Source organism: Sphaeramia orbicularis, chromosome 1 (assembly GCF_902148855.1).
Source record: "Sphaeramia orbicularis chromosome 1, fSphaOr1.1, whole genome shotgun sequence".
Taxonomy (NCBI): domain Eukaryota; kingdom Metazoa; phylum Chordata; class Actinopteri; order Kurtiformes; family Apogonidae; genus Sphaeramia; species Sphaeramia orbicularis.
This window is the reverse complement of record NC_043957.1, coordinates 31999482-32014490: the sequence shown is the minus strand read 5'-3', so window position 1 is coordinate 32014490 and position 15009 is coordinate 31999482. Positions and strand designations below refer to the sequence as shown.

Below are 15009 nucleotides of genomic sequence, written 5' to 3'. Positions count from 1 at the left end.
TTCTCTCCTGTTGTTACTTGGTTTTGTCTTGTTTTGTTTGGTGCATATGTTTTGTGCATATTCATTTATTCACTCATCATCCATTTCTTCTTTTGGGAACTTATAGTATATACATATCCATCTCATTGTACCTTGTTAGAAATTAACTTGTATTTGAAAAACCCCAATAAAAAAAATAAATCAAAACCTTACAAATAAACACATGTATGAAGAATAATCACTACATCCATTACTGAGCCATGTATTTAAATTAATCAGACAGGCATGAAATACTACTCAATACAGATAAAGATGCGTGTCTGTGTGGAACTGTTTACATATTGTCTATTGTTCGTCACCGTGTATGTTCTTAGCCTGTACTTTCTCTCTCAGGTTGATGTGCGTACAGTCCTGGCAGCGCGCCACGCTCTACAAAGCCTTTCTGAACATATCACCCTGACAGCTGTACTAACAGGAAGAGAGTCCTGCTGAAAGATGGGTTCAGGAAAAGTGCACGACACAACTCCTCAGGATACAGGCCCATTAAACGCTCAGCTTTGTTTGAATTTGCTTTATTAATAAATATAACAGCTTGAACAATGTGATACACTCTAAATCCCAATAGGGCCAATCTGTTCTTCAGAGGGTCAGGGTCAAGGTCTTTAGAGCTGGTCTGAATTCATCATCTCAGTAAAAGAACATAATACAGAGTAATTTAAAAAGCCATATAGGAAAAAAATGAAAATGGTAAAATTATGATTCTATGGGTTGTAAGTAACATTTCATATTCCGTAGAAGGACTCATAAAATATCAGCTCCAAAGCAGCTCTTGCTCCAAATAATACAAATAATGACATCATAATTTGTGTCCTGGCTTGCTAATAGTCATATTCAGTCCTAAAACCTTATCAGTCGACCAATTTTATGTTCTCTTAAAGATAAGCAAATACCCTCACAAAGATTAGTATTATTGCACAAACACACCCTCTCATGCAATAATGTACACACACCCTACAACGGCCTGTGAAATTCAGATGCAATTATGATTTCCTTCTGCAAATGGTTGTGAAATCGTTCAGTGCTTTGCTCTAATTTGTAGAATAACAAGAGGATTCAGACTCCTGGATACAATAGTCAGCATTTTTACAAAATCACATTATTTGTATCTGACTCAAATGAAATAAATGAATTCAGACAAATTAAAAGAGAAGTTGATTCAGAATCTCTCTCTTCTTTTGGCAAATGTGTGTCCTTTCAAATGTTCAGTTCGAAGTATTAATGACTAATACAACTTCTTCTATGACTTCTTTGAGAGCCATGCTGGGGACATTTTGGATTGACTGTACTTTAATAAACATGACAATCCTAATTGCCATCTTTTCCCTCTGTTCTCGTGTTCCAGAGGCTGTGAAACAGACTTTTGCAGGACACAAAAATATTAAAATGAGGCTGAAACTGATGACATCAGCTTTAGGGGACACCACTGATTTCCTTTTGACCACAAGATGAATGACATCACTCAGCCAAGTTGTTCTTGAAACTTCATCAGCTCATAAAGGCCACAGAAGCCTGGTGTGAGGGATACGACATAGCCACGTGCTACAGTCTCTGTTTGTCCAACTTCCCACCCGCAGCATATCAGTGACTGTCCTGGAAGGACAAAACAAAAGAAGCTCCACTGAGGAAAAGGAAATCGATCTTTCCCATACTCTCCATCCTGCACCACGAGTCAGAGCCATCTGACATGACATACACATCTGACGGGGTATCTCTCTTTCTCTGACCAGATACATCCTCAGTGGAAACTGTGAGCGTATGTGTGTGGGTCTCCTATCAGAAGGGGAAAACGATAAGGAAGACAATGTGTTTGTCATGGGAATCACTTGTTTTAGCTTAAAGAACTGTAATACCCAGTTAGTGAGTTCCTACACTGAAATGAATAATGCAGGGTTTTAACCTCATTTTATCTTCTTTTACTCTGACTGTAGTTTCAAGTAGAAATTCACTGCAGGTTCTGATATGTCCAACAACTGAAAAAGTTGAGAAGAAAATACATCAAGCAATACAACATGCTGAACAATTGCTTGTGCTTTGCTCCTTTAAAGTAAGGCTTGTTTTTCAGTCTCAAAGCACAGGATGTAATGCAACATCGCTCCTTGAGTAACAGAAACTGGTAACACACAGGGAACACTGGGTGTGACACTCAGCAATCTGCTTTCCTCTAACGAGCAGCTTGTTCATGTGTTCAGCCCCAGCAGGTTCTCCTCCAGACACAAATATGACGACCGAGCGGAGGACCATGAGTGACAGCCAGTGGGAAAACAGGCAGATGGCGAGGCATACGCCATCATGTTTGCTTGCTGAAGTATTTTTGAAGAGACATTTAATTAAATGAGATATTTTTATCCTTTTGACAAAACACCCTGCAGAAAAAATAGATTAACCGAGAGATGTTAGGGGTTCTTAAATGATAAAACTAAATAAAATACAATACTATCACAACACACTGGCCATAGTAATGACAATACCATGATACCATTGTTATCAGCAGTACTTGAAACATTCACAATGTCTGATTATTTTAAAGAGAAAAAAACTAAAGAGTAGGAACTTTGACACCTGAGATAAAAACAAAGTACAAAAACTACATAGTCTTAGTTTACACAAGAACAGCCTCCATGTCACAGGTTCCAGTGTACTATTCCAAAACAGAGACTATTGTCAAGTCATGTTAACAAGTGAATCTGTTCAGTGCAGCCGTATGTTGTAATAAAAACATCAATAGCACCAGTGTCAATAAAGTATCACTAAAATGAAGCAACAAAGCACATTCCTGTATTGATATTTTCCTCTATCCCTTTATAAGAACTGCATTAAAAACTTAACTCTTGATTCTAAAAAGCACCAGCAGTATAAAACTGAGCAATGGAGGGTATGTAGTGTAGTATATGTAGACTATATATTCCACACAATATAATATGTTTACTGTGAACATAAAAACAGTTGTATTCTGCAGAAAACACAGACACACAGGCTGCTGCCCAGGAGGCTTCTGAGCACAAAGCAACATGCGTCATTAACGGCACCCATAGGCCCACCAGCAGAGGAGACACATAGCAACATCAGCAACAGCAGTGTCAAGACAAACTGCTCCACTGCAGACAGTAGAAAGGGTTGTGTTACATAACCGCTGACCTCAATAACACACTAATGTGAGGTCACAGTTTTATATGTTATTTATCTCTAGGTTAAACTGTCTATGCAACATAAGAAATGTCTTAAGGTTTCAAACACTATATGGTTTTTAATCGTTCACATGGTTTTCCCTACAATTAGAAAGCTTAAGCACAGTATCCAAGCTATTTAGAGCACCACCCAAAGTAAATTCTTGTAAAATCGATATATGGAGAACATGAAAACTGACTTCATTTTTCTCGTATCTAAAGAGTGCAATATTTTTTCTTTTTTTTTTAAGTCACAAGAAAAACACATTTTCTCTGGAGACTCCAGACGTCACAACCAGGCACAAAGTACTTCACAATCATATGGAAAATGCTCCAACCCAAGAGAGCAGCTCTGAAAACCAAAGGGAGAACCTTATACTCACTGTCAAGACGCATCTAAACAAACATTAAAACTGTAAAAGGTCAAAAAGCAGTTTCTCTGGTTGGATTCTAACCACACCCAGCGTTACAGATGGATGAGATGTTGGTTGTTCTGTTGCACCTGTAACCACACCCAACAGTGATCTAAAAGTGGCCCTGTCTGGTGTACACTCCTACTGTATATTACTGCTGTAACCTGACTGCAGTGAAAACACAATCATCAGCTGTTCTTGGAACGTGACAACCATTTACTACTCTACATGTAATATACATTTGTAATATCCAATAGGTCTGTAGAATTAATCAAATTGCAAATAGGCTACTAGAAATGTGTTTAAATGTTTTTTCAACAATTATCAAGCACATAGACTGAAATCAAAATCCTCTTTTTCTGAAGTGTGCAGCTTTGATATGCAATAGTCCTCTTGACTTTACATTTAACATAAACATATTTTGTAAATGACATGACTTCTTCTGGAATGCAATACCAAGATGCATGCCAAGCTCGTGTCAAGAGCAGTATTTTTAGTTTTCAAAGGATACGGGGTCATTTTAGCAAATGTAACTCAGTAAACACATCCAAGGGCAACATGACCGTTTGTGATCCAACAGGAGAAAAGTAAATGAACCATGGATTAGCACAGAGGTGGTCCTCAGGATCTAATGTCACCATACACATAGTTCACACTCCACCATAGCCTTTAAATACACTGTAGCTGCCTCACTACATGTGGCTCAAACACACACGACCAACACAAAACTGATTTAAGATTAACCCTGGGAAACCGTAGAAATATCACAAAGCCACAACTGAGATTAAATTTCAATACAGTATTATAAGAAGGCATGCCACTTCAGGTCCCATCTTGTTACAGCCATCCATGTTATACAATCACATTAAACACTGAAAATCAATTTAAGGCTTGAGTAAGAGCAATTAATTACTACCACACAATACAAATGGATAAGGCCAAGCTTTTCATTGCTGACACAGCATTTTAGCTGAGTTTAGTTCACAAGCTGGTCCAGACAACAAAGACACACAACATAGTACATACCCACACCAGGACCAGGACTCAGCAGCCAGTTAGGCTCAGAGCTGCCAGAAGTGATTTGTTGCTGGGTGTGTGATACAGCACGGTGTGTGTGTGTCCAAACAGGAACCGAAGCATGGGTGTGCCTGCTGTACAGTGGCAGATGATGTGGTAAATGTAGAGGTTTGGTCAGAGAGGCAATAAAGTGTGTTTCCTGGACGCAAAAGGCCAATGAAAGCTTGTACACACACAAATGTACACATTACCCACAACATTTTCATTGTTTTTTACCATTTCCACTAAAATCCTTAACTAAAATAATACTATGTGAGTATTCCACAACATGCAAATTTGCAGGAGCTTTATCTTAAGTTATAATGTGACTCATTCTTCACTTCATATGTACGTAACCAGAAGTGGCAAAAGTGCTCACATTCTGTACTGAAGTAAAAGTACAGCTACTTGTATGACAAAAATACTCTCGTTAAAGTAGAAGTACTGATTCAACTCCTTTACTTAAGTAAAAGTAAAAAAGTACAACTTAGTGAAAAGTAAAACAATAGTAAAAAGTATAGTAATAGTAAAAAGTAAAACAGCATTTTTTGCTATGAATGAAATAATACTTATTTAACCAGTCAAAATCACAAAGAGAGGGCGGGTAGCAGGCATGGAAGTGAAAAAATATAAAAAAGATTCATGGATGAAAATAATTTTCAGGACATTTAATGATGATGATCATCTAATTGCACAGTGGTTGATCCAGTGCCGGTTTGTTTTATTTGGAAGTGAGCTTCATCTCTGTTTATATCTGGTTAAAGACGTCACTGAGCAGCACATATTAGAGATTTATGGATGGTGTGCGTTTTAGCCAAAAATAAAGCCCTTAAAAGTGAGTTACTGTGTAGACAATGTGTTTAATCAGGGGCCGGGTCACGATACTCAGCTTTGAGGATACGGGTGGAAAAGTTTGGTAAAAGTGGACCCATGCAGGACTCTGGTACTGACCCTGTCCAGGACTCTGGTTCTGGCCCTGGTCACAGCCTGTGCTCCTTCTCTCCTCCACACTGATTTTCCTTCTGAAGTGTCGTACTTTCTATACTGTCACATCCATTTAGTTTGAAAAAGTAACGAGCCTATTCTGAGGATGTAAGGAGTATAAAGTACAGATATTTATACAAAAATGTAGGGAGTAAAAGTACAAAGTTGCCAGAAAAATAAACACTGAAGTAAAGTACAGATACCTAAAAAATCTACTTAAGTACAGTAACAAAGTACTTATACTTCATTACCTCTGTATGTAACTAAACGATAGAAGGAGAGGTCCCCCCAGTAAGTCCATCTTTTGTTCAGAGGTTTTCAACTAATTCAATGTTTGGCATTCTTTTTTTTTAATATTCAGCCACAAAACTCTGTCTCTAAGAAGTTATATACAACTGCAAACCTACTCTACAATGCATGTGCTACCATCACATTAGCTGTGTATCCTTTTATTACAGGCAAATTTACAGTGAGGTTTTGAAAAGTTTGCAAAAAAGAAAATGTGTATTATGTGCATTTTCATTTTGAAGTGAAAGTGAAAGAAATATTTTTTTTTTAAAAAGTGTTTATTCTATTAAACACATAAAAAATCCAGCTCAAGTGAGCATAACAATTATGTTTTGTTTTTTTTTTCTGTTGTTTCCATAAACATTTTCTGGTGCAACACTTCAAAATGCAGATTAAATAAGTTGATGGAAACACATCTATTGTTTATGTGTCTGAAGATCACTGTGTTTTTGTAGGACTTTTATGGTACAGACACAAAAAAGGCAAAGAAATGTGTCTCAACAGAGGATAGAAGAGCCAGACAGTCATATGTCATGAATGATCTTAATTTGGCAGACTGGCTTTTCAGAAGAGCTGTGAAAACAAACAAGAGTATTGTCCAAATGTTCCTTCTCCACTAATATTTATTTTACACGGGCTGACTGCCAATGTAATTACAGGATTTTACAGAGCATGTTTTAATATGGGTGGTTTGTTAGCATAAATGTTGCAAGGCTTGCAATAATGATTCTTTAGGATTTGTAAGTGTTTGGTTAGGACACTGGAGATTATACGATATGTGTTTCTGCTGCGGATTAAATCCAGTCATGATGATGAAAACAAATTCAGATCGTGTTCAGCTTCTAGTGGTTGCACACATCCGACCATACAGTAAGCCTACACAGATGCTCTACCAAACCAATGTCCAAAGCACATTAGACAGATTTTATTTTATGATGAGAAGTGTAAACATATGTGGAACTGTGGTGAAATAAACTACAGTGTAATAGGCCATCCCAACCATACTAATGAGTAACGTGTTACCTCAATTATCAAAATCAACCTAGATATCAGCCTTTATTTTAATATCAACTTAACAATCTCAAACAGAAATTGGGGAATATTGAAATTAATACTGAATTTTAATTTTACAAGCACCCCAGTCTGTTGCCCATTTTTAGAATTCTGCAGTACATTTCAAGATACACTGTTGTCAGCTCTTGCACCCATTGAGAACACACAAGGGGAATTCCATGGATTTAGACATCAAATGAACGACGTAATGTGAACTTTCCATCACTCTCAGGTCATTTGACAGTGCATCCTTCCCCTATCCCAAAACAGCGAAGGGATCAACACCAGTAATGAAAGCATCCATAGAATCTACTCACGTGGCCAGACACACACACACACACGCCGCTTCAAGCTATAAATGCACAAAATGAACCTCACATGAACACTGTGAGGAATGGATTGACATTGGGTAATAAACACAAGTCCCAATGGTTGTACATCACATGCTAGGATTTTTCCCTCTGCTTGTACACTGAAGATGACAGTAGATTCATTTGACAGATTAGGTGACCCGGAAGATTTCTAATCTAATCTGCATATTGATGCAGACTCTCGGGGCACAGAAACGAGGTGCCACCCCCCTTCTCCACAAACAGAGGTTGTGTACTCACTCTTACTGGCCATCGACCCAGACAAAAAAGAACAGCACAGTCGGCTCCACATTATTTTTTTTTTTAATAAATGACAGCTTATTGTAATATATTATATATAATCATAACCACCTGATGTCAAATGATCATTTCAAAACTATTTCCACATGATAGAATTCTTCATTTTTAAGGGTTACATAAGTACATGAACTCTTTACTTTGATCACAATAGTTAAAGTTCACCAGTGATTAATTAAAAATTGCAAAAGTCATTGCTCTCCATATGATTAAATGTGATAGAGGGACACCCAAACTGATCTTTTGACTGATTTTTTTTATTTTTTAACCCCCACAGAGATATTTTAATAAGGCGACGGCATCTGGGATCAAAAGAGGCCTGTCTGATTCCAAAGCTCATTTGGCCTAAAACTTGGCACCTTTCCCTGTCCCATGGTCAGAGGCAGACGCCGTTTCTATGGTAACTTCACCCTAATATCTATGCAAACGCCTTCCCTCTTGCATGGGAAGACCCACTACCGGCTGCCAGGGACTGCCCCCTCTCACACAAACAGAGAAAAGCCTGTGCAACCACAAACATATGATGAACTCCGTAAAAACGTACTCACGCATGTCAACACATTTACATACAGGATGAACATCTTCAATGATAGCATAAGGATGGCGGTATGGATGAACACACATCTCCAAGTTGGACAGAAGTCAGCTGTATTCAGGCCGGATGCTCTCCACCCACAAGTGTATAATAAGGTTATTCTAACCCCACCCCGCTGGGACATTTGGTTCTGGCAACCAAACAACTCTGAATCTAAACAGTGAGCCCACACATGTATCACATCAAACAGCACCATGAGCATGGATAGATAATAGTATGAGAGAAGAGACAGTTCAGCTTTGCCTGACTTCTTTTAGGTCAGAGGAATCAGTACATAAAAGTAAAACACTAAAGCTGGAGATCAGCAGCTAAATACAACTTTATTCAAGATCATTCATTCTTTGACAATGTATCAGTGCCCACCCAACCAGAACAGATATACTCAACTAAGCAAATAAGTGTGTAACAGGTGAATAGTAAAGTTAAACATACAGAAGAGCTGTGTTGTCAGGGGTTTTCCCGTCCACATGTTGTGCCCCCTTCCTGCTTTGTTGGGAGTCTTCATGGAAAATACTATTTCATAACACTATATATAGTCGGGTGAATCCATACATCTGCATTGTTGACAAATATTCCCCAATTTGGCTTACCTGTTATTTTACTCTCTACCTCCTATTATTAGAACTCAAAAAAAACAAAAAAACAAAAAAAAACAACTCAAGTTGGTGGAGAGCAGACCTGATTCACCTGTTTTGAGTCTGATGGTGAGGGTGAAACATTTCAGGCAACACTGACATCTGACACATCCAGAAATGTTCGCCTTTGATGCAATAACAGCAGCTTTAAAGTTGTAGATGTGAACTACAATGCTCAAGTTACAAATTAATCTACAAAGAATGTGAGTTGGTATCTGATAGGCCAACATAGCACCTTGGCTTCAAATGAATGAATGGCTGTGGTTTTTTCACACAGCTGTACGTGGCCTCATTCCTCAAACCAGAAATGATCAGTATTTCAGGTTAATTATTATGAGCTCTACTTTCCTGATAAAAATAACTCGATGCCCCAAGAGGAGCCTGTAAACCTTGAAATTCCAGTGTGCTCTAAAGCACTGCAGCTTGCAGTCATGTTATAATAAGATAAACAAAATGTTATCCCCAATATGTTTTTCATCTGACTTCATTGGGCGCAACTGAAACAGGCTCAAACACTCAGGCACGGTGTACAATCCTGTCCAACACAGCCAGCCTCAGGACTGTTTGACCAAACCCAGAGCTGCAGGCTGGAGCAAGCCAAATGAATGACACATGAACTCAAAATCCAGAGAGAGGCAAGAAAATCCAAGATAATAAAATGAAGCCTGCTTGTGCACAGACACACATGTCCTCTAACAAAGGAAAAACACTGCAGTCCAAAACTCAATCAATTTGCAGTGTGTAGAGAGAGTAAAGCCACATGTTTTTGATAAGTCCTCTAGCAGAGCGGGGTGAGGTAATGATGAAGTCATCTCTGTCCTCTGGACAGGTTCAAATTCACTGAGCCGTGTGCATTTTAAATAGCTTCAGACTCACTAACACATGCATTTCCATTTTGGTGGTGTCCTACACAGTACAGAATGACTTCACCAAAACATTTTATTTAGTTTTGCAACAAGTCAAGACCAGAAAATAAGTGAGGAGCTGCAAGAACCTCTTATTCTTCTTTGTCACTTTGTTTAAAGATAAAAAAGGTTCAAAATTTGTTCCAAATATTTTATTTACTTCTGTTTTCCACACAACATTCCAAAATAAGCATAAACTGAACTGCTTCTGAGAAGTTCACCTACTAAGCCAGTCAACACCAATATATTATGGTTACAGTTTCAGTCAATACCTAAACTACATCACATTGGACAACTTTGACACCAAGAGACCAAGTCAATACAAGCACCAGGGTGTACTGAAACCAAGTCAAGAAGAACAGGACAAGGTCAAGACCAAGGCCATGCCAAATAAACAGAAGGACTTTAGGGCACCTGAGTTTTTGAATAGTTTCACAAGAAAATGATGGATCTAGTGAATTTTATCATTACACTGAAATATAAGAATGCAAGTAAACCTTCATAAAAAAAGGGTAAATATGTATTTTTCTTTTGAGCATTTAACACGCGGTATGGGAATGACTGAGTGTGCCATAATTGATATTAGCAATGTATAACGTTGATGTAAGTTAGCTTTATACATAACTAGCATATACTGCACATCTGTCAGTGGCCTGTCTGCATCATTTGTTTGACACAAACAAAAATGTAAGAACAAATATTTGTCACCACATGTCCTGCCCCCTTAATCTCTATCAAAGTTCCTGTTAGCTGCATCCATTGATATACAAAACCTGAATTAAGTAGTGTGCATATGTAGCAATGTGACAAACAGCTGACAATCAACTGAAACATTCAGTAAATGTGGCTAATACGGTGGCTTTGTCCCCAAAACTTATTATAAGAAGGGAATGAAGGTTTTACACTCAGTGCTGTTGCAATGATATAATGATGCTCAAAAATAACACCAGACACTGCACTGGCACTTAAGTGATATCCTTAAAGTTGGGAGCTTGACCAGTTGTGAAATAAAATCCTTAAACCTCTATAAGTCCTTTAATGAGTAAGACAAAACTGAGGCCAAGTACAAATACTGTCAACTTCAAAAAGAGATGAAGACTTTCAAAAAGTGGTCTTAACACCAGTTTCAAGATCATTCTGAAGTCCTACATTAGTGGACACTGCATTTCCTGTGCCTCTGTATTAATCTGTTTAATAGCTGAGCTACACTGTCCCTATGGTTATTAGAAAGCATTCATTACGGGAGGGAAAATAAACAAAAGGGCAGCGCTCAGATTGAGAGACTGCAGGAGATGAGTTGAGATGCAAGGATCCCTTCTGATTAGCTAAAGGTTATTCTGCAAAGGTCAACACTAGGCCGCTTACAATTACCTTGGACAATGCTTCAATTAATGCTGATTTGCTGGGGTGTTATTTTGTTATTCTAATTTACCCTCTGTCATTCAAAATAAATCTTTTTTTTTTAACCATCTTACAATCCACAACCTTGTTATATCTGTCAATATTCCTTCCGGTCAGAGGAGCTACAAGCCTCATCTCCCTGAAGTCCCAAACAAATGCAATATTCACAAGGTCTACACGAATCACTCAGGAAAAAAATGGTGTTTTCATCAGAGGATGCTTGGAGATGGAGGAAAAAAAATAGTGTTTGCATTTTTCATCCCTTCAGTCACTGCGCTCTGGGTTAAATGTGTCTCTCAGAGAACATCCCTGAAGGGCTGTGAATGAGGGGCCCTCCATCCGAGTAAATCAGAGAATGAGGGGAATTCAGGTTTGGATTTCAGCTCCATATGGTGAACATTCTCAGTTTGAAAGAGAACAAAATAAAGGAGGGGAAAAAAGAAACAGAAATGAAAAATCAAGCATGTCAGAGTACAGGCCTTTTGGAGACAATTATCATATTTGTCTGGGTCCTTTTTAAGTTCAGACAGCCCGGCTCTGGTGTGGAAATGGATATCCTCAGAGAGTCATTACAGGTTGAGAAATATCCAAGAGGCAGAGGTGCTGAGGGGGTACTTGCTGGTAACATACGATTTGAGAGGGGAAAAGAAGTCTGTCTGCCTTTTGATCTGTCAAACCTGAGGGCACGGCACAAGGAAAATAAAGACCCAGCCTGGGGGGGGGGGGGGGGGGGGGGGGGGGGGGGGGGGGGATTAGATGCATGCAGTAGGTAACCAAGTGGATGTCAGTGTACCATGCACCTTTGCATTAAGTGTGATTCAGTGTTACCTTGAATAAAAGAGTTAACAAAGCCAACAAGTGTAGTAACAGTGGAAACAGTCCAAAAAGGATTAAATAAGTGGAATAATACTTCAATACAAGAACATATAATTAGAATCAAATGACAATATTATTACTGTTATAGCAAGCACTATATAATAACAAGATGACTACATTTTGTTTATTGCTTTTTTTTTATTGATATACTGTACACCAAACCTAAAAGTGTCCCTGACAATTTAATGTACCTCCTAATGGATCATATAATATTAAACGAGACAAACTCGCTTATATTATGAAGGAAGTGCAGTTTTAAATTGCTAGTAAAAGATGTATTAAGTCCAAAACGCAGCTGTAGTCCCTTATTTTTTAACGTAACACTGGCTTTCATGCCATAAAATTAAATAAAATGAACCAGAATTTGATTTCTTATTCATCAAGATGAAAATGTGACTGCTGACCATTATTTGTGGTTTTAAACTCACACACTTGAACACCAGAACACGTCACAAATTTAAAACACTCACAGCTATTACAACACTAAAATGTTTGATCAACATCTAACATATCACACAAGAGTAAAATTTCAGAAAACAACAATTCTGAAACAGTGGAACATTGAAAACAGATGAATATTTATGTAATATAAATGTCACAATATATGAATATATCCCAATAAGGACGATCAGCATTGTATAGCCCGACAAATATATAATGTGGAATATATTTTATATAATTTACTAATTAAATCTGAGAATGGGAGCCTTGATAAGTGTGCACTACTAGAGGATGTTTTAGTACATCTGTATGTGGGGTTATAATATGGAATAGACAGAGGGAGGAGTGCAAGAAATGTTCAAACATAAACCAATTCAAAAACACTTACAAGAAAATGTTTTTTCACAAAATATAGGGAAGAGGGTTATTAATTGTCCCCATATGTTCACTGTTGTTTACGTATACATTTTTTTCTTTCTCTGAGTTATTTATCATTACCTCCGGCAGGAGGTATTGTGATAGCTTTGCTTTGCGTGTTTGTGTGTTTGTTTGTTAGCAGGATAACTCAAAAAGTTATGGATGGATTTTCAGGAAATTTTAAGGAAATGTTGATACTGGCACAAGGAAGAAATGATTACATTTTGGTGGTGATCGGGGGGGGCAACAGATCTGTCTTGGCGGAGGTCTGCGCTCTCCGAGTGCTTTTCTTGTTTATGTATGCTTTGCCAGCACAATTAAGAAATGCATAGGTAAAAGATTACGTGTGTGTGTGTGTGTGTGTGTGAGAATATATAGAAATACAAAGGAGTAATGTAAAAGGATGAGGGAGATAAATATTAATATTTTATGAAGAAGGGGGTGGGTTTAAATAAGTTGTACTTCTTTCCACCCCTTTTCAGGCAAGTAAATGAAACTATTGTGCTGTTCTTCTGTCTAAGATTGTCTTGATTGTTAATTTTTGTTATCTATGTTTTACTTGTTCACATATATGTTAAGCTTCATTGCATGTTTGGAATAAATCACTAGAATAAAAAAAAAATTTAAATCATATACAAATCAAATGAAGTCAACTGAATAAGCTGGTGCTGACCTTTGACCTCTTTTGCCAAGTAGGCCACTGCACACCCTGGGGATAGCTGTGTTTTCCCTCTATCATGTAACTTATGTAGCTGCACTACTTGTTTGGCTCATTAATAAAACAGAACAGTGTATATGGTACCGAAATAAACCACACAGCATGTAAATTCACCAACTCTCAGTGATCCAAAGGTATCTACTGATCTAAAACGTTTAATCACTGTTGAATCCCTAATTATATCAATACAGAGAAATAATTCAGGTAAAATACAGTTTGTGAGGTTTTTTTTTGTAAGTCAGATTTCTTTTTCAGATGCAGCCAAAGGCGCTGTATGAAGATGCAAACACTGTCATCTTCTGCAACATTGATTTACCAATAAAAATCCAAGTAGTTGTTGTACATGCTTATTATGTAGAACTACTGATATATTTGCTAAAAAAAAAAAAAAAGTAGATATTTCGTCCATTTTTTTTTTCTGTTGTGATATAATAACCTTTGAATTTACTAAGCTTGTATTAACTCCTACGTTGTCAGAAAATTATGTGAAATTACGATATAGGAAAATAACTGATTTTCACTGGAAAAAAATGCAAAAGATAATAGTAGAATAAATGGTGACAAATGTCTCAGTAATGGTTAAATGTGTACGGGAAATTCTTTTAGAAGTCAACACAAAAAATAGTTCTGGGTCTTTATGGGTTAATAAATGACATGAGAGCACAAATAGCCTTTTAATGTGTGTGTTGCAGTTACAAAACAGTGGCCCTCATACCTAACACAGGTGAACTGCAGTAAACCTGTGGTCAAACCGTGAATGACTGTGTATTTATTTACCTGCAGTTTGAAGATACCAGGCTGGACGTTGTCAGTCGCCCTGCAGACACTGAAGTATCCTCGGACCTTTTCTGATTCCGACTCGCCTGTTACTGTAAATTCATCCAACCATAACCAGGGCCTGTGTCCGGGCTGTCCCACCGCTGTCCGCTCATTTAGGCCGCTCATTCACCCACTCCCCACGGACCACCTGCCACTTCACATGCCGTACTTCTGCTCCCTCCGCCGGCTCACGAGCGGAAACACCGGCTCATTATGTTGCAGGAAGTCAAGCTGCGTTCACGTGCACGGGTGACGCACTTTTTCGCAGATCCATTGCTTGAGAAGGAGCGCACGTGATGTGATTCAAGCCGGTATTTATTATTTATGTGTGTCCTATTTCAGACAAAAATATTATCTCTGACATAATGGATTCGCGATCACAAAAAAAAAACAAAACAAAAAAAAAACAACAACAAACAAACAAACAAAAAACAACGCAGTTGTGCTGCTTGTTGGACACATCACGTACAACGAATACGCAAATATATTTCATATAGGCCCATCATTATGCCCAAAAGAGGGTTTATATATGGTATG

At 37.9% G+C, this 15009-nt stretch overlaps 1 protein-coding gene across 1 annotated transcript in view; it reads right to left on the bottom strand.

The window, feature by feature from the left end:
• Positions 1–14624, bottom strand: part of add3a (adducin 3 (gamma) a) — a 120277-nt gene extending 105653 nt beyond the window's left edge. Inside the window, exon 1 of the mRNA XM_030135759.1 lies at positions 14431–14624. The gene's annotated coding sequence lies outside the window, so the exon portion shown is untranslated. The remainder of the gene's footprint in view (positions 1–14430) is intronic.
• Positions 14625–15009: the final 385 nt, after the last annotated feature.